The sequence below is a fragment of the Natrix helvetica genome, assembly GCF_964273705.1.
Source record: "Natrix helvetica genome assembly, chromosome: 10".
Lineage (NCBI taxonomy): Eukaryota > Metazoa > Chordata > Lepidosauria > Squamata > Natricidae > Natrix > Natrix helvetica.
This window is the reverse complement of record NC_138561.1, coordinates 22,659,663-22,684,797: the sequence shown is the minus strand read 5'-3', so window position 1 is coordinate 22,684,797 and position 25,135 is coordinate 22,659,663. Positions and strand designations below refer to the sequence as shown.

General features: G+C 41.0%; 1 protein-coding gene across 7 annotated transcripts in view; it reads left to right on the top strand.

Annotated features, from left to right (window-relative positions):
• Window positions 1–25,135, top strand: part of ANKRD11 (ankyrin repeat domain containing 11) — a 116,341-nt gene that overhangs the window by 17,405 nt on the left and 73,801 nt on the right. Inside the window, exon 1 of one of the 7 annotated variants that reach the window (XM_081963080.1) lies at window positions 19,516–19,535. The exons of the other annotated variants lie outside the window; for them this stretch is intronic. The gene's annotated coding sequence lies outside the window, so the exon portion shown is untranslated. Of the gene's footprint in view, window positions 1–19,515; window positions 19,536–25,135 lie in introns of those variants that run through there. 7 annotated transcript variants of the gene reach the window in all.

Sequence of the window (25,135 nt, the reverse complement as noted above, 5' to 3'; positions counted from 1 at the left end):
CGCTATTTGACTATATGTGTCACTGCATATATTCCACATTTCGGATGGCATAGGAAATTAAAAGATGATGTGAACATAAAAAAGATGAAAACTATTACTTAACTTTCATTATCCTACAGGGATGTCCCTTTAATTGAGTCATCCCGTGATGTGCACACCTGTAATCCTTTACCAAATTCCCAGTCTATAATTCATGCCAATGGTAATTTCAGCTGCTTTCCTGAATATATTTTTAGGCATGGGTTGTTTTTTTTTGGACAGTGTAGGTCTGGCTAATACATGGAGACAGAAACACTTCAAGAGAATTTACTTACTGTTCTGAAAGACATAGGCCCCTGTCAAGAACAGGCCTGATTTGCACTTCAAAGAGTTTGGCTGCTGAAAGTGCTAGAGATACCAGAGACTACAGCAAGAAGGAAAGTTTCTGAATCTGTTGTACTAGGAAAGATGCCTGAATCAGATGGATTATCAGGTTCTTCTTATAAATGTCTTGAGGATGAATCTTTACAAAACACGATTAAGGATTAATTTGGTGCATTAGCAGGTTTAAAGATGAATAAACGAAAGTTGTAGATGTTAACAGAAATGTGAAAATAGAAGAACAAACAATTGATGAATAAGGTGTTGTTTTAAGATTGAAAAGAAAGCAAAAATATCTGGATATCATTATGACAAATATGAATTGTATGTTATTTGAAAATAACTATATTAAGACAAGGAATGATAGTAAAACAGATATGTTAAGATACAACTGTCATTGCTGGAGAAAATTTCTGTAATAAAAACGAATATCTTGCCTAGAATCATGTTTTTGTTCCAGACAATACCTGTTTTGACAACTGATGCACCATTTAAACAGTGGCAGAAGGATATACTGTATCTAAGTTCGTGTGGAAGGGAAAAAACATGAATTAAATGCAAAGTGCTATGAGATGCAAAGTAGAGGATTGGGTTTACTTGGTTTGAAAATGTTTTTTGCATCGTGCTGTTTGGTTTCGATATAAGTGGGTGTTGTTGAGAACTAGAAGGCTTTTGGAGTTAGAAGGGCATGACCTGAGATTTGGGTAGCATGGATATTTTTGGTACAATAAGTCAAGTTTATTGAGGATATAAAAAAAAACATTCTGGTAAATGTATCACATTGAGACTATAAAATGGATACGAACTGTTGTGCCCTAAAGCACCTTTATGGATCTCAGCAAAAGAAGAAGCATTTCACAGGTGAGAAATAATAGGCAGGCATGAATAGCTAACATTGTGAGATACTGGAATTTTGTTGAGGGGAATCAAAATAAAACCAAGAGAAGAACTGGTAACCAATGTTTATAGTTGTCAGTGGTTTTCTTATTTACATTTATTAGAAAGATTTAAACTAGCCAACATAATTCATGGTTTTGAACAAAATAAGATTGAATTTAAAGTAGCATTGTGTACAAATGATGAAATATGTGGTTGCTAAAAGTATAAACTATGGAAAATGAAATGTGAAGTGAAAAAATCTATGATAAAAGTGGCTAAAAACTTTTGGTCATAATATACACATGAAAAAATATGTCCCTGAAGGGATTGAACTTTACACTTTATATGTATAATCTTTAAATATATTTTTTATAAAATGATATATTGTTGGCATATGCATACTGAAAGCTTATGCACCGGAGACAAATTCCTTGTTTGTCCAATCACACTTGGCCAATAAATATGTCACCAGAGAAATTGTCTAGAATGTATAAAGCCATTTGAAATTGATATTGGAAATATAAACAACAAGAAGGGACATTTTATATTTGGTTGATGTGCAAAAAAGCTAGAAAATTCTGGGTTTTGTTGGTGGTTACATTGAAGAGTATAAATCAGTCCTTTTATTTTGAAAATCCGACAGAATGTACAGTGCTGTATTTTGTGATGTTGAATGTCTTTATAATGTATGCATATTTATTTACTCAGGGTTGAGGTCCACCGAGTTCATGGGGCTTATTGCCTCATAAATGTGCTTAAAATTGTATCTGTATTCTTTTCCACAAAATGCCAACTAGGGTAATGAATACAGGCCACCGCCAAATATTTAACACAAGAAGAGGATGGTTCATTTAAAGGAAAGCTGCTCTTGTAATTATGCTAGTAATGAGCCAGTATGCTGGCCTAGAAACCAAGATGGTGAATTCTAGTCCAGCCTTAGGCATGAAAGCCAGCTGGGTGACTTTGGGTGAGTCCCTGCTTTCAACCCTTGTAGGGTTGTTGTTATGGGGAAAATAGGAGGAAAGAGTATTGTATTAGGTATATTTGCAACCTTGAGTTCAAATTAATCCTGATCAAGGCCAACGTGTCCACCCACATGGAGGTGGAGGTGCCTCAGGATCAGGCAGCTGCGGATCCTACGGATCAAAGTAAGGGCCTGTTCGATGAGAAGGTCCCCGCTCAGGAAATCGTCCCTTCTCCCAAACTCTTTAAAGAAGTAGTCCAACGCCAGTGGGTCCAACCAGGGACTCTGGGCACCTCCGGCGGTAATGACAAACGCCTTTACTCAGTGGATCCTACAATGGAAGAGCTTCTTAAGCTTCCTCCAGTTCAGGCTCTCACTTCTTCTTCAGTGCTCCCACTGGACCTTCTAGAGGGACTTAAGGCGGAGGACAAAAGAGCTGAACGGGCTTGTCACAAAACCCATCAAGCCGCAGCTTGGGCCATTAAAGCGGCCACCTCCACCTCATTCTTCAATAGGGCCACAATTGCCTGGCTTTGCCAGTTACTTACTAAGCTCCCGGCAGGGGATGCCAGACTGCGGCATGACTGTAGCCGTGGTGGAATATTCTGCAGATGCCACCCTTAACGCGGCAAAGTTTGCTTCACGCGCCATGGCCTCTAATGTCACCTCTCGTAGGCTCTTATGGCTATGCCACTGGAATGCGGATATGTGTTTGAAGTGGAAGGTTGCTTCTGCTCCCTTTAAAGGGGGCAAGTTATTTGGGGAGGCCCTTGACTCAGTTTTAGTTGAGAACAAGGATAAGCGGAAGGTGATGCCCACGGTTTCCATGAAACCGGACCGCAGGTCGTCCTCCTCCCGCAGGCAGGCTTCTCGCCCAGCTGACCCTCTGAACAACAACTCCGGCACATTCCACATGCAGCATGGCCACAATGGCGGCCTGGGCCACTCAGGTGTCATTCGAGGACATCTGCAAAGCAGTGACCTGGGTGTCCCCATCGTTATTTGTTAGACACTACAAACTGGACAAATTTGCATCTGCAGATGCGGCCTTTGGCAGGAGAGTGCTGCAGGCCGTTGCTTCTGAGACGCATTAGGGTTGGGATGTTACTCTTCGTTGTTCCCGCCTTTGGACATTTATTTTGCTTGGGTATGTCCCTTGCTTGGATTCTCCAAGCAGCGCACAGGAAAATGACCATTGGCTTACCTGAAGGATCCTTTTCCCGCCCTGAGGTTATCTCCTTTCCATCGAAGTTGTTCTTACTTTCGTCTGTGGATGTTGTTTGGAAGGATGGAACATTGATGTTGATTTGACATTGACACCTTTCGGAACCATGCCTTCATTGAAAACTGAAGATACCAGGAGACCAGTAGGCGTGGTCAAGATTTTCAATCCAGTCCATTGGGCAGAAGGATAGAATTTAACCCTTGCTTGGACTCTCCCACAGCGCACGGAAAAGGACCCTTCAGGTAAGCCAATGGTCATTTTACGTTTTGCAGGCCACATCTGTCTGTCTGGCCCGCAGGGGCACTGGGAGCAAGCACCCTCCACAATGGTTCTAGTTTCTCATGTGACCCCCTCGGGAAAATGTATTCCCCCCTCCCCAATGTTACATGGACATAGCTCTTTTAGAAACGCTGAGTACTGTGTATTAAAATGAATGAATACTAAAATGAAATTCAATGGTGAAAAGAGTCAGGTTCTACATTTAGGCATCAAAAACAAAATGCACACGTACAGTATAGGTGGTACCTTGCTCAATAGTAGTAACTGTGAGAGGAATCTTTAAATATGAGCCAGCCGTGTGCAGCAGCTGCCAAAAAAGCCAACACAGTTCCAGGCTACATAAACAGAGGGATAGAATCAAGATCACGTGAAGTGTTAATACCACTTTATAATGCCTTAGTAAGGCCACACTTGGAATACTGCATTCAGTTTTGGTCACCACGATGTAGAAAAGATGTGGAGACTCTAGAAAAAGTGCAGAGAAGAGCAACAAAGATGATTAGGGGATTGGAGACTAAAACATATGAAGAACGGTTGCGGGAACTGGGCATGTTTAGTTTAATGAAAAGAAGGACTAGGGGAGACATGATAGCAGTGTTCCAACATCTCAGGGGTTGCCCCAAAGAAGAGGGAGTCAAACTATTCTCCAAGGCACCTGAGGGTAGAACAAGAAGCAATGGGTGGAAACTAATCAAGGAGAGAAGCAACTTAGAACTAGGGAGAAATTTCCTGACAGTTAGAACAATTAACCAGTGGAACAGAAGTTGCCTCCAGAAGTTGTGAATGCCCCAACACTGGAAGTCTTTAAGAAGATGTTGGATAGCCATTTGTCTGAAATGGTATAGGGTTTCCTGCCTATGCAGGGGGTTGGACTAGAAGACCTCCCTTCCAACTCTACTATTGTATTGTATTGTATTGTTGTTCATTCAATATATCTCCGTAAATAGATTTGGAACACTGAAATGTTATTTTTTAAAGAGCAGCTTTCCTTCTGTCAATTCTGCTTAAGTGTAGTAGTGACATTCCCAACTTCAGTTGATTTTAACGTTCAGCATTGCATTCTGTAGTAGAAGTAACTTTAGGAAAAAATGGAATAAAATAAGATGATCACTTGCATACATACTCTAGGTTCATATTTAGCACTTCTTTTCATATCATTATAAAAAAGGAGAAATTATTGTATTTCACTTTCTAAGCTGAACGTGTCGGAGAGGATTAAAATCATATGTGATGAGTTAACCTTTAGTGACTAATGCTTTGTCTGAATGTGCTAATTTTAGTTCCTTTCTCCAGTGGCCCAGTTAGAAAGTGGAAGAATCATTTGGGCTTACTATTTGCAATCCTGGGCATATACACAGTGTTGTTTGTTTCATTGTAACATTTGTTTCTTCTGACTTCTTCTAATCTAAATTAACAAATAATGGGTGAGGATGTTCTGCATTCATATCTTTTCAAAGTTCATCTGGCAATGTTAGTAATGTGCAATGTAGCTGCTCATTGCCTTGTTGTAAAAATAGACATACAATCTCAAAGCTTGGGATAAAACACGCTTCTGGTTCAATCAGTTCCATCTCCTGCCACTGATGATAAGAAATTATGGATGGTATAGTCTAAAATATTTGGGGTACCTTCTGTTTCTTGCAAACTAGAAATGGAAATTTGTCTCCTGGCCTTTCAGGAAGAGGATGGAGTGATTAACAGTTTCTTTTTCATATCTGAGTGCCGATGCTTTTTCTTGAGACAAAGAATCAGTGCTATGAAAGAGATTCCATATACTATGGCTTGATACTGAGGATCAGGAATGCCCATTTTTTTGTAGGCACTAATGAGTGGCCTCTGATTCCCAGAAAAGCTGTTCCATTAAAACTCTAAAAGAATACCCACTGTTTCTCCTTTTCCCTGCCTTTTTGCATATGGAGCTCAGCCCTTTGCTGAATTCTGAAAGAAAATGAAAATAATGAGTTCTTCCTCCAAGAAATATGGTGCATGAAGTTAGACAGGTAGGGGCCCAAATGAATGAGACATTTGTTAGAGATGATGAACAAAGAAAGACCTGCCTGATGGAAAGGAGCCATAGCCAAGGAAGAGAATTGCAGCAGAGTGTCAGTTGGAAAAATTGTGAGATTCTCAAACTTGGTGGCGACTGCCTGTTGTGTATACGCTGACTTCAGTGAGCATGGAATGCTTCGTTGGTGAATGTCTCCCTAGCTATCAGAATAAACGAGATAATTGAGAATATTCAAATTAATATATTCCTTCTTTCCCAATCTGATGCTTTCTGGCTATATTAGACTTCATGGCCAAACTAGGAAAGGATGCCAGATGCCTTTTCAACTCCACCATAACTAACTTTACTTGACCCATGATTAACTTGATTGTTCAGGTTTTTAACAGTTCTGGTTATTCTCTGGCAATGGTAAAACTTCTTATTGCAGCCTTTTAAGAAATAGACTTCCTCTCTGTGTTGTACAAACAGAATAAAATCCATTTGTTGTACTTAGTGTTTTTTTTAAAACCTCATTCTTGCAGTCGTGCCAATATCCTGTATTTGTTTTTCACAGGAAAGCTTTTAACTTTACTTTAATGCAAGCTGCATTGTGATACATTCTACTTATTTTAATACTTTATAGTTGTACCACAGAGCAAATGGATTCAGAAACTGACCATTCCTCTCCCCCCTCCCCCTTTGCAATTTTTCAGTGAAAAAGATGATTTTATTCTGAGCTGGGTTGGGTGTTTTTTTTTTGGGGGGAAATTTAAAATAGGAGCCTTTCTTGTCTCCCTGTTTTTTGGCATATAGTAAATCTTCATTCTCAGCCCATTTGGCTTTTACAGAAGACGACAACGACGGGGTCAGCCATGAGGTGGAAATGGCTGCAATGGTTGCCCTCTTCACGGAGAGCTCTTGGTGGGCAGGCAGGGTTCTCCAGGGACTCCTTGCAGTCCACCACTTTAAATCATTGCACTCTGGTATACTTTGGTCCATCATAAGTTCATACTTTTCTTAAACAATTAGAACAACTAATCTGCTCAAATAAATATAAAAAGAAGACACTATTTGCAACTGTTGTTCTCCATAGTGAGGGGAGGAGTATCCAGGATGGGTTGACCTTGTCCTCTCTTGATTGGACTGAGACAGATAAGCTCTTTGTGGCCACGCCCTGGTCACCAGGTACCACCCAGTTATCAACCCAGTCCATCAACGGACAGCTGTGTTCATCCTGAGTTCCTGAAGAAACTTAAAGAAATAAGACTTGCTGCAAACGTGGTCGCAATTGCCTCCATACTGCCTGAGCAATCACCAGAGGACAACATGGACAACATCACGGACAACATCACCACCAAAGCGCACATAAACAGACAGGAGGGGGGGGGGCAAATCAAAGTCCCTCATGCTGGAGGCCAAGAAACTGGGGCATTGGGCCGAGAGGTACCTGCGAGGTGGACAATTCGGAGTGGAAGCTGCAGCCAGCAATCTTCGAGGAGGTGACAAAGCGCTTTGGATGCCCAGAGGTTGACCTCTTCGCCACTCCTCTCAACGCCCAGCTCCTGAGGTTTTATTCCAGGTGCCGGACACGGGGGGCGGAGGGGATAGACGCTCTCTGCTGCCCATGACCTCGGGGGCTCCTCTATGCCTATCCACCCTTACCCCTGATCCCCAGGGTCATATGGAAGATCTTACAGGAGGGGGCGGAAGTGATGCTGATTGCCCCACACTGGTCCCAAAGATCTTGGTTTGCCAATCTCCAATCCCTCTCGGTGGACAGGCCCTGGAGGATCCCCCAGGAGAGGATCTCCCTCAGTCAGGGATTGCTGGAACACTCAGACCTCTGTGGCTCCAGTTGACCACTTGGCACTTGAGTGGAGCATTCTGAGGGAAGACCACTTCTCCCCCAGGGTCATACAGACATCCAGGCAGCTCAAAGACTCTCCATGAAGTGCAACATGGTGCATCTCCAGAGGCCACGATCCACAGTGGCACAAATTCTGACTTCCTTCAGGTGGGGTTGGACAGGGGGTTGGCTCCCAACACGATTAGGACACAGGTCTCGGCCATCTCATTGGTACTCCTGTGCGGTAGATCTCAGACACTGACTCACCACCCCATGGTCAGGAGGTTCCTCAAGGGGGGCCTCCAATCTTAAACTGCCCACGGTGCACGGGTACCCTTCCTGGATACTCCTCCCCTCACTATGGAGAAAGGGCATTGGAACTTACCTGATATGCCTCTTCTCATAGTGGGGGAGGAGTATCCAGCCCCTCCCTGATAGGGTTATGTAGTGAGTTCGTCATGTTGGTTGTTGAACTGTTTTGTTAAAGCAATAAATAAAAAGTTTGAAACCAAAATAAAGTCTAGAATGGATGACACAGCGAGTCGGATAAAGTTCTTCGCCAATAACTGGGTGGTTATTGGCCAATACCTTGTGACCAGAGTGTGGCCACAAAGAGCTTATCTGACTCAGTCCAATCAAGAGAGGACAAGGTCAACCCATCCTGAATACTCCTCCCCCACTATGAGAAGAGGCGTATCAGGTAAGTACCAACACCCTTTTTTCCTAGCTACTCACATTTATTGATTTTTAAATCAAATGTAACATTGTCACATTTTTAGAGAGATAATTGAACCTGTAAACATTATTGACAAAAATGGGCTACCAGTACATAAAGTTAAGCTTGGATCTGCTAATGTACATTTGTTTCATTTACTTGGAATTTCCTCCAAGTAGTTCAAGGTCAAACACAGGCCTGTTCTGTCCTCACAACAGCCCTGTGACTGCTCCATAGGGCCAGTCTCAGGCTTCCTCGCTGGGTATGATTCTCTGGTTTTAAGCTGACATTTTTAGCACTGGGCTAGTTTGCCTAGCAATTTAAAGAATTGTCTGCATTGACAGTCTAGAAGCATCTGTATTTTTTATCATATTGTGATTGATTTGTGAGCTCATACAGGCGATAAAATGATCTTCACTGTAATACTTGTTTTTATATAGTACTATTTAGGTATAGGATTTTATTTAAAACATTTAAAAATATTTACTCATTTTCAGGTACTTGCAATTGTAAATACAGCAAAGCATAGCATCACATAATATACACTTCAAAACAGTTTGCATGTCTCACATTAAGAGATTGTGGCGTTTGGATTTTTCTTCAGACCCAGTGTGGCCCCTCTAGTGCAAACCCAATGTTGTTAATGGAAGTGGCTGATCTCATGGGTGCTGCTCCTTGTATCAGCCTTCACAAGCCTTTCCTTCGGTTTTGTCTGAAAGTTCAGTTTGTTAATCTAAGAAGGACAACTAGATAGATAAAATCAGAAGGTTGTTCAGTAATGGATGTAATAACAATGAAGAATTTGCCAGTAAAGCTCTGTAAAATGTAGCATGATTGAAACTTCTTGTTCACAGGCCCAAACATGTCTGTAGCAGAATTAGCAAACGCAAAGTATGAAACTTACAAGCAGCCAATATTTTGGCACATGCAAGCCTGTTTATAGGTTAGAAGGAAAATTGGGTTTCTTAAAGGCTGATTTGAAAGCTGTTCATGTTTAAACAATTTAGAAATGTCCAACCATAAACAAGCAATGGCACACACAAACTGATTCAGCTGGATTAATTAACTTTTTATATACATAAGAATAGATGAATAAATGTACAATACCAACAGGTGTTTCTTCCGAGGAAACACAAGGCAGGAGAGTTACAGGCAAACACAAGCAGTTAGTTTCATATCAGTAGACAAGCCCAGATAGACTGCTAGTTTACTTCTCAGAGCAGCAGACTGCTTTAGTTTCTGTTTCAATTCTTTGTATAGATTCAGATCTGTTTAAGCTCCCATTGGCTGACTTAGTTGCTGTGCCTATTCATCGCCTGACCTTGTTCCGATGTCTCTCCCAGTCATGAATATTTTAACATATAGGTGGACACTTCCATGTCTCTCTGAACAGGGTTTGGGATTATATGACAGTTTACTCAATGTAGCAGTGGATAGGACCCAATGAGATTAGTAGTACCCTGACCAAAAAGCAGATAGTATAGGACACTGGATGTAGATATTCATAGTTCTTCTCAGGACAATCAAGATTAGAATCGAATGACTAAAGTTTATACAAAAATAATGGTGCTTGTGTTGCCTAGTATAAATTTCACATGCCAAAGAACATTTTTGTTATGATTATTGCATAATTGTCCATACACTAGTCCTTAAGTATATAAAATGCCATAAATGTTCCTGAGCAGGGAGGAGATATCAGGCGAGTTTATGTAGTAATTACATTATTGTATTAATTCTTATAAAGAAACTTAGCAAAGGAACTTAGTTCAAAAGATTGTTGAAAGTGCCACTATCTGAAAAGAATGAAGAGAAAAAGAACCTACTAGCTGAATCATAGGCTGTTACTAAGATTATGAAAATTCTTTTCAGAGGTTTTCAGTTGTGTTGAATTCCTAAGTGTCTGTTTTGATTATCCTGGAAGTTTCATTCATTCATTCATTTCTCAAAGTTGTATGGTTTCCCAGCTCATCTCGTTGGGCAGCAAACAAGAATCAATACAAACAATAAGTAAAAACGAAACATATACAATATAAATATAACAATTTTGAACTTGAAGTTCCTGCAGAAGGTTTGAAACAGTCAGTTTCAAAATGAAACAGTATTTTGTGCTTGAAAGTTTTGCATGCCTCCACAATTCTGTTTGTGTCTTTTAGACTATACCTGTCTGGGCATGGAGTGTCTTATTGCTGATGATAATTACTGATGATTATTACTCTACTGTGTAATCTGCTATGGAACCTTTTCAGCCAAGAAGCAGGGCAAGAAGGAATCCACAAGATTGTACTTACTCATATTTACATGAACCCACCCTAAGTAGAATGTAAGCAAACCAGAAGAGAACAGCTCATTCCTTACAAAGTATCACGGTAAAGGGCTGATTATCTCAGGGAGCTGCCTACTGGGGAGCGTATTCCATGATGGAAGGATAGCTGCCAATGAGGCCTCTTTCCTAGCCCAAGCCTCCTTGACTTGACCCGGAGATCAGGTCGGCTCTCAAAATGAGCATATTCATACTTGCCAAAGTGGTATTGATCTGCCCTGGTGCCATATCCTATTTCATCAATCCACACATCCCACTGGCCAGTCAGGGAAGGTATGCTGTGGACCCTGAGGGTTAAAGGATTTTGACTGGTGGGGTCTAGGAAGAGACCCTCCTCTGCTGTTGACCCTGCACTCCGGAACATCATGCCCACTCATGTGAGGCAGGGTCCCACTCTTCCTGCCTTCCAGAAGAGTGCCAAGACCTGGCTCTGCCAACTTACATGGGGGGTCTAGGAGTGGCCTGCAGTCCTGGAGGTTGGTGGCAGCTTGAAGGTGCTCTTTCAGAATCTTTTGATTGTTTAATTCTTAATTTTGTTTTAAATCTGTTTTTCATTGTTTTCTAACTGTGTCGTTGTGTGGTTTTATTTGTAAATTGCCCAGAGTTAAGCAGGTGAGATGGGCTGTGTAAAAAAAACACAAAAAAAAGCACTTGTATGTACTGTTATATTTATGGATGTTGGCTTTATTTCATTTGTGTACTGCATGCCCACCTGTGAGGTGATTCGGGAGTGGATTATGTGCCCAAAGTGTTGTGGCATAGGAGGGTAAAATGGGCACACGAGCTGAAGCACTCTAACTATGGCCTCAATCTCTTGATCAAGCAGTAACTGTCAGCTCAGAACAGCCATATATATTTTTGGAGGGTAACTACCAAGAATAATAGGTAGTAAAAAAAATCATTTGTGACTTGAATTCTGAGGTAGGAAATTCATTACAGTGCAATGTGCTTTGGGTTAGCTATAGATTTTACAATATATTAGAATTTCTTCTGAAAAGCGAAGAGTGCATATATTATTCTTTTGATATTTTAACAAATAGATAAAAGGCAACACATTCCCAGCGTGTTTCGCTCAGTCCTGCAGTTTGAAGAGGGTTGGTTTTCTTCCCTTCCAGCTGCAGTTTAATGCTAGCTTTTGTAAATCCCCTCAGGTCCACACTCTGATCCCTAACACATCCAACACACACAGATGCATTGTCTGAGGTCCTGGGTTCCATGGAGATCAAAGCCTCACTCAGCCACATCCCCTGAACATCTGAAGCTGTTACAGTCCTGGGCATCCTTTGCGGATCCAGGTGCTACACAATTATTAGGTTGGAAGCACCAGGAATGACTGTTCCCAGCTTTCTGTTGTTACTTAACTCTTGACTTGTTTGATTCGTTACAGCTGGGGAAAACAGAGATAGTTTAGGCTTGTATGAGGGTAGCTTATTTCATGCTCAGAATTGTAATTATAGTCTTCTCTTTCAAGCTTACAGCTGTAAAATGTCTTTTCCATTGTATTAAATAAAACTTGTGTGCGGGCATGCCTGCATATGTGCACCTAACTGACCTAGTATAGAAAACATTACTAATATTTATCAGCATTTTAAAACTTTTAAATTGTTAATTTGGCATAGAGATGTTCAATTGGCTAATTTTGCCATGTATAATTGCTGTAGTGTTTCCAGTTGAAAGTCTGAGGAAAACCATTTCATTCATGAAGGAAATGTGGATCTTGAATATAGCAATATTCTACCTGTTTTTCAGTGCTTAAAGCCATTCTAATTATTTTGATTTATTTAAGGTCCTGTCAATTGTTTATTTAGTTAAAAGAAACCCAGCTTATTTTATTTATATTATGCAGAAGGAACCTTTCTTTTAGTTGAGCTGAAGTCTCTGTGAACTTTGATTACACAACACTGTATCACAACAGTCTGAAGCTGTTCCAACCCTGAGCATCTGGGGAAAACGGTGGATATTTCAGCAACCTTGATCTGAGGGGTTTGCACCCCTTACCTGTGTGTGGCAGAGCTGATTTGGGCAGCCTGACCCAAACTGAACAAGAGGCTTTGGGTGTTTTGATGCATGCGTGGAATGAATTTACCTCTTCCTGAATTCGATTTTAATTCACATATTTAGTCTGAAATAGACTAAAAACTTAACACCGTAGCAGTAATTTTTAAAGGAAGAAGAATTCCCCCCCCCTCTGAAAACTACCCTGCTTAAACAATTATATAAATAAAACTAAGGTTGATAGTGAATTCAGATATGCCTCTGAGGCTTTTAATGTAGTGCTATCTATATACATTCATGATTTGGTGGGAGATGTACAACTTCTCAGAGGGACTATCTGAACAATAGTGATTTAAATCTAGAACTTGTAATAAGTTGTTTCAGCCAGAATGTTGATAGAAAATGCCTTCCAGAAAAACAACCACTTGCCTCTGCTTGCTTAGAGATAGAGAGGCCACTTACTCTCTGCTAAATAATATATACATATGTCAGTATGTATAGCTGTCGTTTATCGCAAGGTTGTATAATGCTTCAGATTCAATTCAAAATAGTTACTGGCAGATCGGCTGGTAGGCCAGGGCCCTTTTCCAGGATCAGAGGGCTGCTGCTGCGGCTGCTGGGTGCTAGAAAGCAGCTTTTCAGAATCTAAAGCAGTGCACAGCCCCCGTACTCTTATTTACAGCCCCTTTGTCTAAGGATCATTTTGAATTTTAATTTCTGCCTGCTAGAATATTGGCTGTCTCACTCAACTTTGCGTCATTAGCAGAAGAAGCTAATGAGAAAAGGAGCTCAAAGTAAGACTCGCTAAATATGAGATATTGAAAGCACCAATGCAAACAATTCCAGTCAGAAAACAAACCAAAAACAAAAAGCCAGCACAACAAAGCAATTTAGCAGCACAGAAAGTTTAGCAAAGAATCAAACATAAAAAAGACACAGGATGAGGAAAGAAGTAATCAAGCAACAAGTATGTGTGCTAACAAGAAATTATATAGAGCTAGGATTGATGCTAATTGATAGCGGCTTGGTTAAACAATATCTGTTTACTTTAAATCTCTCCAAATCCTGATGAGTAATATTCTGGGGTGTAAGAAATCCCTAATATTTTTGTGAGATCTTGGGTGAAGTGCTAAAGGACTGCTGGGAACAAATGTTATGCCTGTTATAAAAATGGGGAGAGGAGAATCTCTAGGGAATTCAAAGCAGCCATTCATCTCATCCTGGGCCTTGTGCTGTTCAAGACTATTATTTGGATGGAAAAGAGAGGAGGGGACATTTTAGACATCAGCAGGGGGAACAAAAGTAGGGGCAGCTTTGAGCAGTGGTTGAAGTGGATAGGATGGCATGTAAGAGGGAAAAGGTACAAGTTTTGCATCTCGAGTAGGAAAACTGTACGGCTGACGGAAACCTGGCATGGTAGTAGAAATGAAAAAGATCTGACTGTTCTTAGTGAACACACATTAAACTTTAGTCAGCAGTGTGATGCAGCTACTCAAAACAGAAATGCTGCCTTGGAGTTCCTTAACTGGAGAATTGAATCCAGATTGCACAATTCAGTCATTGTTCCTCCTGTTGGGAATGCTGCTACATCCCGATTTGGCACCACAATTAAAAGTGACAAATTAGAGCAGGTTCAGAATACAGCTACCAAGATGAGGGGTGTGGAAGCCAATCTGGGGAAGAATTAAAGGCCTGTGTTTGCTTAGCCTACATAAATAACAACTAGGGGGAGAGATTGGATGGCCAACTGTCAGATGCTCTGCTGGATCACCCTGTCAGGAGCAGTGAGTCAGCCTCATTGGTTGCTTCCAACTCTCTCATTCTGTGAATGAATGCTCCTCATACGGTTGGGCCCCAAGGTCCCTTTCTGCATCCCTTATTCACCAATGGAAGAGAATCTTTGTAGCTCAGGGTTGAACTGTGGGGTCCTCTCTGAGCTTGGCTGGTTTCTTGCAGGTGATTCATTACCCAGCTAAGTAACACCGGGGCTAGGAGGGAGGGGGGCTTGCTCTCTGTTGATATACAAGTGGCTTGCCTCTCACCCACACTGACTGGGCAAGGACATGAGCAAACCTATCCGAGCCCATTTGAATTCCTTAGGACTTGACCACCCTTTTTTCCTGTGTGGCTCAGCAAATATAGTTCATTATAATTGGATTTGATAAATCTTGTGAACTTGTTCTGTTACGTTGCTTATAGATGCTCTTGACTGATTTCTGTTTCTTGTTGTAGTGTGTCACTCGCTACTATGAATCTTCTTTTGCAAGATACAGAACCTTTGTTCCTCAGAAATTTTGTTTCTAATTTTGCAGTGGCTCTGTATTTCTTCTGTGCGCTGCTTGGAGAATGCAAGCATGGGTAATCTTCTGTCTATTTGGCCAGAGACTAAGAAGTAAAAGCTTTGGCCAGACCTCTTCCTCTCTGCTGAGCCCAGTTCTTTTTTTTCTCAGTCTGACTAGAGAGACCTGTGAATTCGATTTTCCATGCTTGGAATTTTCTAAACAGCTTCAAAACTTGCAAAGTAGGCAGTCTTCCTTGTGGCAGGGGCTCTTTCATCGCCCTGCCAGGGCAACGTTTGTTGTTCGACCGCTGAGGCTCATGCACAATCAGTCTGCTTCCCAGCAGCTCGGCGGGAGCGCTGACAACGATTTTGCACCTCAGAGGAGCACCAAATTGCTAGCAAGCCACTCAAGGCTTTTCAGGCCTTTTAAGGCTCGAGAACTACCTCCTTCAGACAGACAGAATCTCTCCTTTCAGCCGACATCCATAGGGAAGAAGGTAACACCACCCACCTTAGCTCACTGGTTGTGAGCCTGCATTGCAATAGCCTACGATCATCAAGCCAGGCCCGTGCCAGGCCGCATTACGGCCCATTGAACCAGAGGTGCAGCCACTACGGCCGCTTGGATGACAATCAATGAGATGTGCAGGGCAGTGAGCTGGGCCTCTCCATCGCCCTTCGTCAGGAATTACAGATTGGACATATTAGCTGAGGCTTCATCCGGGAGACGTGTGCTACAAGGGGCTCATGCTGATGATGGGACCCTGGACCAGCCTGTTTCCCTCCCTTGAGACATTCAACTTGGATATGTCCCATGCTTGGATTCTCCAAGCAGCGAACAGGAGAAAGACCGTTGTCTAACCTGAATGGGTGTTCTCTGTGCGCTGTGGGAGAATCCAACCCTACCCAGTGGCCTTCTGATGCAGCGTCAGGAGGTGGTCGATTTCATCGGAGACAACGCGTCTTCTGAAAGTCCACACCTTCGTCGAGAAATTGGGCTCAGACGAGGAGGAGAGGCGTGGTCAAACCTTTTACTTCTCAGTCTCTGGCCAAATAGACAGAAGATAACCCATGCTTTGATTCTCCCGCAGTGCACAAGAATGTCCGTTCAGGTAAGACGACGGTCTTTCTGTCCCCCCCCCTTTTTTTTCATGAACCTAAAAATTATTTCTCAGTTTCAGTAGTCCAGAATATTTTGCATATTATTTTTCTAATTTTCACATTCATCTCCTGGACTTGCTGCTTTGCTTGATCCCATTCTGTATTTACTGTTCCACCATCTCTACTAAATCTTTGCCTGCTCTCAGGAATTAAGTGTAGCATTTAATACTGTATTATTTGTACTTTTCCTTCAAGCACTGCCACAAACCTGCACTTTCAAGATGAGGTTGATGGGGGAATATTGAATTATTGTTGACTCTTAGTTGACCACCTAGATAGATCTTCAGAGCGATCTGTCACTAACGTGGTCCTTCAACTCTTCCAGGGGTCTTGCAAAAGGAGTGAGGGGAAAAATACAGCCATGCCACACGCATTGCACCTCATGGCTGTCGGTTGATACCCTTTAGTCTCTCTCATTTCTGAAAATGCCACCGGTAGAAGACTTTTATTTCTTGTAGTTGCTTTCTCAAATTTTTAGGTTAGTTTTAGCAAATTTGTTAGGCCTTTGCCCCTGAATTCTGCTGCTCAGCCAGCCCTACTGGCAAATTCATCAATGCTCCTTCAGTGAGCCTGCTCCCTAGAAAGGGCCATCTCTTCCTACCAGGAAACAATCATTCAGTCATCTGCAGTGGGCAATCAGCAGCTGTCAGAAGCACACCTCTTGCAAGCAGCCCATTTGGGAGAGGACCTTCTTAACCCAGCCAGCTGAGCACAAAGTCTGCTAGAACCCAGAGTGCTCTGGTCACTCCCCTCTCTCCTCTCCTCCTCAGGCAGTGCATCTCTTTCTGGGAATAATACCAAACCTTAGCCTAAAGAAGGAAAGGGGTCATAGATTTACTGTTCATCTAGATTGTCAGTTGAAGGGGGTTTGGAACTAAAATACAAGCAGATGTTTTCTCATGTTAAAAGATGTCCATTTTGTATGTTAGATCAATGTTAGTCAGTGGCCAAGTTCATTAGCCCATATACCAGCAGCAGCTTTGCATCCTGGTTAGGAATTACCATTTTCTGGCATAAGCTATAAAGTGCTCATAATGTGAACCTAATTACCTAATGCTAGCTAGCCTGGATTTCAGAATGCTATTTACTGGACTTCAAAAGAGAAATGAAATCTGTCTGATCTGTATTTGCATGATGGCTGTTTAGGCCTGGTATTATACAAATTTATGGCATTTCTCAGTGCCAAACCTGCCGTTCTTTCTGTAGTAAGTCACACAGCAGGAGATCTTCCTGGATGGCTTCATGCTTCAGGAAAATGGGGGAAGTTAATCTGTAAGTTGACTTGCAAATAACACCTGGAATTGGAAAATGTTAAATATGAGAGTCTGCCGATTATGCAGCAGATTCAGAGTGGTTGGATGTTTCTGATCATTGGCATCCTTTATGCAGACTCCTTGGAGGACACGTTGCAGAAGTGATAGCAAAGGCAGCTTGCTAGCTGAGACTCTGCTCCTCTCAGTGACATGAATGTTGTGAAGTTCAGTCAAAGGAATTACATGCGCCTGTTTTTAGGTTTCTGAAACCTTAAAAATATTATTTTACTGTATATTTGTGAGCTACATCTGTTTGTTGAAATATATGAACTAGAAAATAATCCGTTTGTGTTCTTTAAGGAGCACATGTGAATGTTAAAAGAGATTAAAAATAGCCATGGTGTTTTTTAAAATTTATGCATGAGAGGTAAGGTAACCCTGACCTTTTTTCCTGTACTGCTCAGGAAGTCTGCATTTGGGGAATTTCCCCCCCACATCTGGCAGTGGTGATACAGCTTTCTAAAAAACAGAACAGACTTTTGAAATTTTAAAAGACAACAAAGGATTAGCATTGCTCAAAGAATATATCCTATGTGTAACTCAAACCCAATTCAAATCCCTTGAACCATGTTTCAATATTAACAGCAATTCGGTTCTCAATAATTGAAGTGGACCTTTCTTATTATCTATTATTTCTCAGTAACTGTAATAAACACGTATATTTTTTTCTGAAATTAGCCTCTAAGGAGAAGTTGCCTCTTCTTCGCTAGTTATTTTCAACCCTTGGAAGAATCAAATAGATTTGGATTATAAATACATGTAAAACCTTGATTTAATAGATGCACATTTAGCAGAGGCAAATTGCAGTAGTCTAAAGTTCCATCTGGTCATCCTTGATTAACAGACAAACCAGTAAGCAGAAAGCAGTTAGAGCCATTTATCTAACTTGTACAACATCCATTGTGATTTGTGCAATGATATCATTACTCAAATATCATAAATGAATACACATCACATCTGGATTGGTTTAATCATTTTTATTATGATATGATTTTGCAGAAATAAAAATAAATGGAAATGGCACAGTATTGCATTTTAGCAGACAACTGGGAATAGTGGGCATTTGCCCTATTCGGCTGTTAAATTGATCATATGTTTTAAAATTATATGCCAATTTAGATCATTTTTGTGGCTGTGGAATCTGTCTATCCCATGGGAGGTTAGAGTAAGACTAAACTAGTTACTGTACCCCAGTTTTAGATAGCAAAAGAACTATATCATTTTTTCCTTGAGGAAATAGAAATTGGTTCAGAAAATTTTGTGGCAGGCATTCATAATCTTCTTGTGAATGAATGTGACAAGTTTGTATTGTTTATTGTGAGTTTTGTTCAAGATTGTGGGAATATTGAAATTCAGAGAAAACTCAGATTATACCTTCCTGAGGGCTCAGTTGGATGTCCTGTCTATTGGCAGGACTGTTTCATATTTTGTAGTTTAATTTATCCAAATAATTGAATTGTACTAGTGGATCACAAGAATAAGATAAATCAAAGAAGCAACATTAAGTGGCACAACAATATTCAAGACATGGTCCTAAAAAATACAGGCATTCAAAATTCAGAACTGAAATACCAAACTCTAAAATGGCTGTGAGAATATAATTGAGTCTGGTGCTTAGAAAATAGCAGTTTTAAGTGCCATGTTATCATGACTAGCTGAAACCAAGCAATGTGCAAAATGAACAGATATGTGCAAATCTAATTTGCATGCAGGTTGGTGGAGAACTCACCTACAGATTCTTCTCTTTTGCATTCATTTTCTCTTCTAGTATAGATTTTCAGTGTGAGGGCTGGAGTGCTATGTTTTAACAGTATGCAAGGTTTGGATTCTTTTTGAAAAGGGGGCAAATTGGAGAGAGAGAGGGGGAGAGAGAGAGAGGTTTTCAAGGAAAAGTTTAAAAAATATCTGGTTGTACCTTTGAGCTATTGCCTTATTAAGCATATAGTTCTCTGGAATGTGATTTTTCTGCAATTAAGAACAAAATTAAATTGGTGAGCTTCTTTTTACATGTGTTAATTCACGTTGCAGCCCGCATAATGAGAGAGCTGCTCAGGTTTAGATAACTTAAGTGTGGTCTTATAGGTTTGTTTGCATTGCAGGAATGGAGAAAAGTCTGATTTAACAATTAGCTGAAATAAAGTATGTCTCATTTCTCCCAAATGGGATACAGCGGATGGTATGAAATTGCTGCGGCACTAAGATTTCATATGGTAAGGATGACCTCATTTGTTCTGCTTTATTTAACGTGTTAGTGATATACAGAAAATTGCTAAAGAAAACGTGAATATTAAAAGGCAAGGTGAAAACTGCATCTTCACATCAGTCAGTTAATACATAGCCATGAAATGCTAGATTTTTTTACATTTTAATCAAGGTAAATTAAAGTCAGAGCCTTAGCCCTAACCACAATTCTCAGGGTTTCCCTATGGTCCAGCTGTCTTCCCTCACCTGGCACCGTCCAGATGCCCAGCGCTACGATTTCATCACCAAATGTCCACGTCTGTCAGTGATGGAAATTGTAATCCAAACATAGGTGAACATATAGCAGAGGACACGGATGACGAGGCCACCCTGGGCTCTGCTGAGAAAGCGGTCTCTTCAGCTTCCTCATAGCATTGTTACCAGGCGAGAGACGCCCCTTCGGTTTCCAGAGATGGCCCTTATCCGCTTTGCAGGGAAGGCAGCTCCATCTGGGGTCTTTCTGCTGGCTGCAGGAGAAGTGAAATGGAGCCCTTCCCTGGGACTGGGTGTGATCTTTATGGCTGCTAGGAGACCTTGGCAAGAACCCTTTCCTTGCCAAGAATCGGCTTGCATTTAGTAAGATATTATAAAATTTTGGGGGCAGGGGAAGGGGGAAGAATCTTGGAAAACAATGGACAATGCTTTTGCTGAAACTGCTGAAAATCAGGTGTGTTGTTTTGGACAGTTTTACTATATCAGTCAAAGGTTGAAATCTTTTGGTGTGGCAGCCGCAGCGGACATTGTGAGAGCTCTTTTCTAAGTTGCATCACTTGCAGCATCAGCAGGATGTGGAATCATCATCACGATGCATGCTGGCTGCTGTTTGTCACCTCAAGGTTAGCACTGTCTGCACTCTATGGTATATTGTGATCTAGGAGCAGATGTGCACAAACAGTAATAGCCTCAGAATGTGTGAAATGATCAGGTAGGTGGGAAAGGAAGGGTGGGCTTGGGAGTAGGTGCTTAGCAAGAGGAAAGTAGGGAAGAATCAGCAGAAGGGGGAGAAGTGAAAATGCTGCAACCTTATTCTGTGCAACACCTGGAAGCAAAAATGAAAGCCAGTCTGAGAAATAAACTAAACTGATACAAAGAGTATTAGAGAACTATTTTCTTGCTTTTGCATAAATGTCAATTATTGAAACACTTTCTAGTTGTTAACTATGGACTCGTTAATTTTGAGGGAGCATTGGCTATTTTTCATATTTGATACATATTGATTCTAATTTTAAAATTAGAATTTTGAAATTGTTCCCCCAAATAGGCCTTGAATGTGGTTTCTTAGAGGAAGAAAAGTAATTTGTAGATACCGGTACCCTGATTCCGATGTTGCATGTTTTGACATTTTGGAGAATAACAGATTATTGAAAGTAGTAGGAGGAAGGCTGCTCTTCTCAGCTGCGTGTGTACTGGATGGTGATCTGAGAGCAAGATTTTATTTGCAGTCACAAAATCCATTATCAGAAAGTGATACTATAGAGATTTCTTTTCACTGGTAGGGAATAATGTGGATGTTGCAATAGATCTGCAAGCAGAAGAAACCTTAAAAAAACCAACCCTGTGATTTATGTTAGAAATAGTCACATATTTAATTCCTTTTCTGGCCCTCGTCTCTTTTAGCAAACCACCATTTCCTCTTTAGGGGGGATCCTTCGTCTTCTCTGTGAACAAGGGGGTCTGTCATGCCATGAGTACAGTTAAACCCCCAAACCTTTTCAAAACCTTTCAGAATCTGTTACTGGTGAAAATAATAACTTCTTCTGGCTGGTATTTTTAAATTAAAGGTGTAAGCATCAGGGCTGTAAAGCTGAAGAAGATGAGTTTTCTTGCTGCCAACCAATCAGTTCTGGAGACCAGGGGCTGGCTAAGTTGTCCACCTTTGGTGCTCTGGCTGGAGCAGCATCACCTTCTCTTGACCAGACAAGAGAGGGCTGCTCCTTTTATTCCTGTTGGATGGTTCCCTTGGGGGGGAAAATAAGGAACAAGATGTTGACCTGCTTACTACATCAAGGTGCACCAAGAGTATGTCAAGATCATGCTTTTTATTCCTATGAGATTTACAGAGGAATAGCAGAAATAGTTCAGTATTATTTAAGAAAAGTGAGCGGACACTGAGGGAAATTCCTTTGAAGGTTATGAGGACAAAGCTTTAGGTGGGAAGGGGTGATTGAAAGTTGCACATAGGTAAACTTGTACAGTATTACAATTCTTATAATAAATGTAAGTCACTTATACCTCTTTGAATAACAAGGCTAATTAACATGGATATGAAGAGTGGTGAAGACCACTGTAGTAGTTGCTATAATCCAAGTTAAGGTCATATGTCAAAGGTTGGAGTCTTTGCAGAACAAATCCATTACTAATGTTTAAAAGGAAGATTTATATTGCTGCCAGTTTTGCCTGTTTTTCAAATCGTAGGTTTTCTTCCAACAGCAGCAAAGCCATTTTGAATACTCTTGCATTAAAGCCTTTATACAGAAAGATGTTTTATTAATTGCACCAGCTTTTTCTTTGCACATAAATAATTACTTTCAACCAAGACTAGTGGTAAACCAATGTTAGGTTTGAGAATAGAGCCGCAAAATCAAATAAATGCAGCCAGTTGTTATTTTTACTAATTTCAGAATAGTATTGGAGGTTAGAGTCTACCTATTTTAACCCTTTTATTTATTTCATATTCAGCAGATTTTTGAATCATTGCCGTGTAAGATTTTAGGGGCAAGATGAATGTCTTTACATGAGGAACTCCAAAATTGGATCATGACCCAGCGGAAATTCTCCCTTGCCTTTGTCTAAAAAATCTTCTTGAGCAGCGGATTACTAGCCGATAGAGGAGTCACATGGTTCAAGAACAGACACCAGTCAGCATTTCCTGAATTAATTCTTACTACCTATGAAAAGCAACATTTAGAATTGCCAAGCAGTGACATGCATGCCTTTTAACAGCCTACCATGTTTTAGACAGAAGCTAAGAAGACTGGAAAAAGAAAAGTGAAGCCTAAGGCATTGCATAAGATTTCTTTTGGGGTAATGTGTTGTGTATATCTTGTAGTAGATGAATATTGTTTTTAAAAAATACAAATGTGGGATTACAGTATTACACATGTGCCAAAGAAATGTATCTGAGATTTTCTGTAAACAACTTTAAAATTTCTATGGAGATTCTCAGTCATCCAGGTCATGGTTGTCCCTAAAGTGCTTTTTCAAGAGGCATTTGGACTTTCTGGCTTTTACACGTCTTGCATGTAATGCAAAGTTGTAATGCAGTTACATGTACCGGTCAATCCCAGAGTGATAATCTGGAATAGTATATTAAGCACAGTTTTATTCCCATCATCTGCAGACTGTTTATATCTATATTAAGTAACTCTTAGCGAAATTTTAGATTTGTCTTAAAAGAACGAGCGCAAATAAACATTATAAAACGGAAACTGGAGTGAAAAATGTGCCTCTAGCAGAGAGAATGGCCTTCAGAAGCTCTGGCAGCTACTAGTCCAGCGGATTGAAGAGCTACATTAACTTGGTTGAATGCAGCCCTTGTATCCACCCACCCCCCCTTTCTAATTTCATTGGCTCAGGAGGCCAGAGAGATCTCTTCCCCACCCCCAGTCTAAAATCCTAGCTCCAGTTTAGGTTGGAGGAGGCCGAGCCGCTGCTGAGTGTTGATACGGCCTGTCAGAGGGAGCAGCATAACCTGCTGCAGAGGTTGGGCAGCCCCTCTTTCCACCCCTGCTGCAGATGAGGCTTCTTCTTGGTTCCAGCGGAGCAGAAAGCAGTGTTCATTGTAGGGAGGCTGGCTTTGTTAAAGGGCAATAAAGGGGCTGCCCTCCCTGCCCCTCTTTCCCTTCTTTTCTAATGGCTGCTTTGGGGTGCTCAGCTGTGACCCTTTGTGCTTCTCTTTCTGTGCCTCCTGCTTGTCCTTTTGATCTCTACTTCCCAGCTTGAGTTTTCTGCTCTTCCTTCCCCCACTCCTTCCTCCTACTTTTATTAGGACAGGAGGTAGAACAGCTCTAAGGTTGAACAATGCTCTCCAGTTGAAAAGCCCTTTGAAGCTGAATTTTGTTGTTTACCAATGGATTCCCCCAACCTGCAGATGAAACAAAATAGCATTTTGCCCTTAGGAAAGTAGTAATGTCCAATGTTTGCTTGAAAGTACTTTCACAAACCAGAGCAATTATGAATTAATTATGTGATTCCACTAGAAGTTTACTGGAAGAATGTAGAATTGCCTTCCCAAGCATTGACTCCTTTGGCCAGGATTAGAAGGAAAGTTGAATGCATCTGAAGAGGCATTTATTTAGTAGACAAAGTTGGCTTGCAAGAGATTCTCCCTTAAATATATACATATTTGCCACAATCAAACAAGCAAGCAGCCCCCCCCCCATCGTGTATTTAGTTCATACCTAGTAGATTCTGTGGATATTGACATGAAATCTGATTTGTAATTCCCATATGGGCACTTTACTAAAAATCTGAATAATCTTAACTAGGAAATTTCTCACCTGGATTTTTTTAAGTAACATAATAAAAGTGTGTCCGTTTTTTATTTTATTTTAAGGAGTGTTCAGAGCTGAAGAGATTGCCAATGTTTATATTGCTGACCATTTAAACACGCTGAGCCTATACAAAATTAAGCCACTGCTCCCCCTCTCTGAGATGTAAAGGGCTTAACAGGCAAGGAAGGAGTTAAGTCCACAAAGAATTGTATCAGTGCATGTTTCCTCACCCCCCTTTTAGGGGCAACTGGCCTTGTGAAATAGCAGCCATTGGTCAGCCTTCTCTTTGGGGTGCTTCCCCCCATTGAGCCTTTCTACATGGTAGTTTTTAACCCTCTTAACAGTATATTTAGCTCCATTCTGGTGAGTATTAATATTATTTTGGCCAAGAGCTGCCTGGTCTCTCTTAGGGGTGTGGACCAGGTACTTCACTGGAGGGCTCCCACTGCACCAGTCTTATTTCTTCTGTTCATCAGCTACCCCAACTAACCAACCAACCAACCAACCAACCAGGGACAGTAGTAGGTTTCATAGGATTTTGTTGGTTGGTTTTAATGTTGAGGACTAAATGACTGAGACTGCAGCTGGGGTTTCTCCCCCAATTCTGTTCTATAATTGCTTTCCCTGGAAGTTAGCCCTTGGAAGGTCTTGCTCAGGGAGGGAGTTGCTAGCTGGCTAAGGATGAAATGTCGACATCCGTGACTCTGCCTAGTCATGCGTTCACATGTATCATTTGGGCAGATGAGTAGAACATCCTTGATATTCCTCCCCTTCTGTACTTGATTTGCAATCAGCAAATATCAGCTACTAAATTTGGTGTCGGAGTATATGTTTCTATGCAAGGAAAGATTTTAACTTTGTACTTTGGTTAAAAAAGAAACAAATTCTGGAAAAATCTGTTGACTATTTTACGAGCTCAGATATATCCTCTGTTTTGCTAAGTAGCACATCAGAAATCAGAAAAGAGCAATTTAATACTGCATCTTTGGCCTGTTTGTTCCACGTGCTGCTCCTTTTTTTGTGTAGCCTTTGGGATAGATTTTGTTTCTTAGCAAAGTTTTTTTTTAAAAAATGTT